This window comes from Dendrobates tinctorius, unplaced genomic scaffold, assembly GCF_039654945.1.
Source record: "Dendrobates tinctorius isolate UK_male_01 unplaced genomic scaffold, ASM3965494v1 ptg000265l, whole genome shotgun sequence".
NCBI classification, from domain to species: Eukaryota; Metazoa; Chordata; class Amphibia; order Anura; family Dendrobatidae; genus Dendrobates; species Dendrobates tinctorius.
This window is the reverse complement of record NW_027361932.1, coordinates 16,756,668-16,762,500: the sequence shown is the minus strand read 5'-3', so window position 1 is coordinate 16,762,500 and position 5,833 is coordinate 16,756,668.

The window sequence follows — 5,833 nt, the reverse complement described above, 5'->3', positions numbered from 1 at the left end:
GCGCCCAAATAGTGGTTTACACCCACATGTGGGGTATCAGCGTACTCAGGACAAATTGCACAATAAGTTTTAGGGTCCTGTTACCCTTGGGAAAATAAAAATTGGGGGTGAAAAGATAATTTTTGTGGAAAAAAATATGATTTTTTAATTGTACCGCTGTACGTTATAAACTTCTGTGAAGCCCTTGTGGGTTCAAAGTTCTCACCACATATCTAGATAAGTTCCTTGGGGGGTCTAGTTTCCAAAATGGTGTCACTTGTGGGGGGTTTCCACTGTTTAGGTACATCAGGGACTCTCCAAACGTGACATGGTGTCCGATCTGAATTCCAGCCAATTTTGCATTGAAAAAGTCAAACGGCGCTCCTTCCATTCTGAGCTCTGCCATGCGCCGTCGTTCCCCCCACATATCAGGTATCAGCGTACTCAGGACAAATTGCACAATAACCTTTGCAGTCCAATTTCACCTGTTACCCTTGGTAAAATAAAAAAAATTGAACCTGAAGTATTTTTTTTGTGAAAAAAGTTAGATGTTCATTTTTTTTAAAATATTGAAAAAAATTCCTGTGACGCACCTAAAGAGTTAATAAACTTCTTGAATGTGGTTTTGAGCACCTTAAGGGGTGCAGTTTTTAGAATGGTGTCACTTTTGGGTATTTTCTATCATATAGGCCCCTCAAAGTGGCTTCAAATGTGATGTGGTCCGTAAAAATAAAATGGTGTTGCAAAAATGAGAAATCGCTGGTCAATTTTTAACCCTTATAACTTCCTAACAAAAAAAAATGTTGGTTCCAAAATTGTGCTGATGTAAAGTAAACATGTGGGAAATGTTAGTTATCAAGATTTTTGTGTGCCGTATCTCTGTGATTTAAGGGCATAAAAATTCAAAGTTGGAAAATTGCGAAATTTTCAAAATTTTCGCTAAATTTCCATTTTTCTCACAAATAAACGCAAGTTATTTGAATGAAATTTTACCACTATCATGAAGTACAATATGTCACGAGAAAACAGTGTCAGAATCACCAGGATCCATGGAAGCATTCCAGAGTTATGACCTCATAAAGGGACAGTGGTCAGAATTATAAAAATTGGCCCGGTCATGAACGTGCAAACCACCCTTGGGGGTGAAGGGGTTAAACAGCTCTGGGACAGCGTGGCGAGTTTTGAGTGGTGACTTTTGTGTTTCGACTTTTATGTGGCGAGGTTGGTGTATGTGTGGTGAGGTTGGTGTATGTGTGGTGAAATGTGTGCTGAGGGTGTTATGTGTTGAAGCACGTGGTAGTGTGTGTCGCGCATTTTGTGTGTGTGTTCATATCCCTGTGTAGGGGCAAAATTGTTTGGTGAATTGAAACGTGTTGGGTTAAAATTTCGCCTCACAACATAGCCTATGACGCTCTCAGGGTCCAGACGTGGGACTGTGCAAAATTTTGTGGCTGTAGCTACGACGGTGCAGATGCCAATACATATATACACTTTTCCCCATTATGTAGATAGGGGCAAAATTGTTTGGTGTATTTGAACACGCGGGGTTAAAATTTCCCTCACGACATAGCCTATGACGCTTTCGGGGTCCAGACGTGTGACTGTGCCAAATTTTGTGGCTGTAGCTGCGACGGTGCGGATGCCAATCCCAGACATACATACATACACACATACATACATACATACATACATACATACACACCCACATTGAGCTTTATATATTAGATTAAGCTACGATCTGCTGTAGATCATTCCAGTACTGTGTGCAGCAAGATCTACAATATTTGTTTATTACTGTTGTGGAGCAACATCTACTATAAAGATATCTGCTTTAAAAGAAAAATCGAACTCTTAATAAGGCCCCATTCACACATCTATGCTTAACCCCAGGCTGTTTGGACCTTCATGACCAGGACAAATTTTACAATTTTGACCAGTGCCATTTTATGTGGTAGTAACTGGAACACTTCAACGGATCCCATTGATTATGAGTTGCTTTTTTCATGACATATGGAACTTCATGATAGTTGTAAACATTTTTTGATATGACTTGTGTTTGTGAAAAAAATGGAAATTTGGCCAAAATTGTGAAAATTTTGCAATTTTCAAACTTTTAATTTTTATGCCCTTTAATCAGAGAGATATGTCACACAAAATAGTTAATAAATAACATTTCCCACATGTCTAATTTACATCATTACAATTTTTGAAACATAAATTTTATTTGCTAGGAAGTAATAAGGGTTAAAAGTTGACTAGCAATTTCTCATTTACAAAACCATTTTTTGAGTGACTTTGCACTATAATGCAGAAAATATCCAAAAGTGACACTATTCTAAAAACTGCACCCCTCAAGGTCCTCAAAACCACAATCAAGAAGTGTATTAACCCTTCAGGTGCTTTGCAGGAATTTTTAGAATGTGGAAGGAAAAAATGAACATTTTTCTTTTTTTTCACAAAAAGTTTACGTTAGACCCATTTTTTCATTTTCACAAGGGTAATAGGAAAAAATGGATCCCAAAATGTGTTGTGCAATTTCTCCTGAGCATGCCGATACCCTATATGTGGGAGAAAACCACTGTTTGGGTGTATAGCAGGGCTTGGAAGGGAAAGAACTCAATTTGACTTTTTGAATGTAAAATTTGCTGGAATAATTATAGTGGATGTCATGTCGCGTTTGAAGAGCCCCTGATGTGCCTAAACAGCGGAAATCCCCCACAAGTGATACCATTTTGGAAATTAGACCCCTGAGGGAACTTATCTAGATGTGTGGTGAGCACCTTGAAATACCAGGTGCTTCACAGATGTTTATAACATTGAGCCGTGAAAATAAAAAAAAAAATCACATTTTTCCCAAAAAAATGATTTTTTTAGCCCCAAATTTTGCATATTCACAAGGGTAACAGGAGAAATTGCACCATACCAGTTGTTTTGCAATTTCTCTTGAGAACATCGATACCATATATGTGGAGGAAAACTACTATTTGGGCGCACAGAAGGGCTCGGAAGAAAAGGATCACCATTTGACTTTTGAATGCAAAATTTGATGGAATTATTAGCAGATGCCATGTCATATTTGGAGTGCCCCTGATATGCTTAAAGGGAATCTGTCACCTATTTTTGGCCCTATAAGCTGAGGCAATCACCATCAGGGGCTTATCTACAGCATTCTGTAATGCTATGGATAAGCCCCCGATGTAACCTGAAAGATAAGAAAAACGAGTTAGCCAATTAAAACAGCTGATTTTAATTGGCAATTGTCAGTGTTTTTGTATTACACTGTAATAGACACTGGATGTGTCTTTTGTACTCACTATTGCACTTTTACTGCACTTTATTTGATTGATTCCTTTTATTGTGAATCTCTTACTTGTCTCATATTTTGTACTATTCACCGACTATTGTAAATTGTTTTGCTTATCTCACTCACTATATTTATGTATGCATTTGCACTTTACAACTGCTTGAGAAAGGTCCACATCTTGGACAAAAACGTTGCACCTGGGCAAATAAATGACACTTATTTTTTGCTATATATATATATATATATATATATATACACATACTAGATGGTGGCCTGATTCTAACGCATCGGGTATTCTAGAATATGTATGTGCCGTATTTTTCGCTTTATAAGACGCTCCGGATTATAAGACGCACCCCAAATTTTGAGGAGAAAAATAGGAAAAAACTTTTTTTTAATAAAATGATTGTGCTTCTTATAATCCGCCCACTCTGTCCCCCGGTGCTGCCGGGTGCTGGCGCCCGCTCTGTCCCCCGGTGCTGCCGGGTGCTGCCGCCCGCTCTGTCCCCCAGTGCTGCCGGGTGCTGGCGCCCGCTCTGTCCCCCGGCGCTGCTGGGTGCTGCCGCCGTGCTCTGTCCCCCGGTGCAGCACGGGACAGAGCGCGGAGGTGGCAAGCACCAGGGGACAGAGCATGGCGGCGGCAGCACCCGGGAGACAGCACGGCGGCGGCAGCACCCGGCAGCACTGGGGCACAGAGTGGGGGACAGACGGATGGCGACACCCAGCAGCACCGGGGGATAGAGCGGGCGGTAGCACCAGGTTCAAAGCGCGGGTGTTATGAATGAGTCACCGGAGGAGGAAAAAAGAAAAATGCAAGCTAAGTCCAGAAAACCGGAGAGGTTGGTAGCTAGCGGATTGCAGACCCCTGATCCTATTCACAACAACTAACAGTAGCTGTGGAGCGTTCCTACGGTGGTCCTAGACGCCTCTTCACAGCCGGAGAACTAAATAAGCCTAAAGAAAGAAAGGGGAAATCTAAACTGCCCCAGGGCAGACCCCAAAGCAATAGACAGCCCCCAACATGTATTGTCGGTGAAAACACAAACACAGACAAAAAGACAGGCAGAGCAAATGATGGGGCCCAACTAACTAGATAGGAAAGGACAGAAAAGATGCTGGCTGCAATCCACAAAAACCCTACCATAAATGTCCCAACACGTCTGATAGGAAAAACGGCCCTGAAGTCACTAGACTTCAAAATCCCTATATCAGCACTCCGATATATTCTGAAGACAGAGCAAAAGAGATTTAACCGATCAGGGACAAAAATGGAAATTCAGCAGAGCCCCAGCCGGGGCTGGCAGAATACAAAACTAAGCAAATCAGACAAAATCTCATGGAACAATAACAGAGCAAAACTTAGCTTTAGAAGACAGGAACTGAACTGGAGGCCAGAGCTCAGAGCAGAGAAATCACCAGCAACCCTACAGGGCGTCGGCTGCCTTATATCCACTCAGAGATTCCGGATGTCCAATCGCAATCCACCTGTTCAGGTGACAGGTTTCTCCCATCCAAATCAGTTTCACCACCTCCTTTCACCAGCAGAGGGAGTTCATCGGACATCAAAGGTGAACGAGAAAATGAGCTCACAACAGCGGGGACATAGCGCCACCAGCCGGTGCCAGGACTGCGCCTGTAGCTGATTGGTCGCAGCCATCCGGGCGTGACCAATCAGCGACGTAGGATTTCCGTTACAAACAGAGAGAATTAGACGATTATATAGTAGATATATATATACTGCTCAAAATATAAAGGGAACACTATTCCATTTGCAACAGGCTGTTTGTGTTGTGTTCCTTTTATTTCTTTGAGCAGTATATATATATATATGTACTGTAGATCAAATTTTCCCCGTCTTTTTTGAATCTACAAATGAAATTGCATAACAAGTGTGAAAAAACAACTGCTCAGAACTGGAATCAACCTGCTCGTGGCTCCCATAGCTTACTGAGCTGACCTTTTGACCCTGGCCTGGTAGCTATAAATTATTATTATTATGCATTTATATAGCACCATTTATTCCATGGCGCTTTACATGGGAAAAGGGGAAATATAGACAAGTATAATAAACATGTGTAAGACAAGGGACATACAAGTACATAAGGAGAGGGGACCCTGCCCGAGAGGGCTCACAGTCTACAGGGATGGGTGAGGAGCTATGAAAGAATCTATGAAAAACACAATGACGAAAATGATTATTTAGGGTCTGTGTTACCATGAGACCCCCCTATATTTTATTTTCGGGGGAGGACTACCATGGTAACACAAAACCCATACATAATTAAATACACAACACACATATTATGGAAGAAAATGGCCGTGATGTTTATTAAGGGTAACCAAAATAAACTTTATAATAATTTAGTAAATTAATAATTAAAATATCAATAAATAAACCTCCAATAAACCATTACACCCAGAGAGCTGGTTAATTTTCCCAAAAACCATAACTCAGCGAGACATGGCCCCCCCAAAACACCACAGCCATTTCTCAATCATAGACTGGAAATCCAAATTAAAAATATCCAGCCCAATATCTGAAAGATGGAC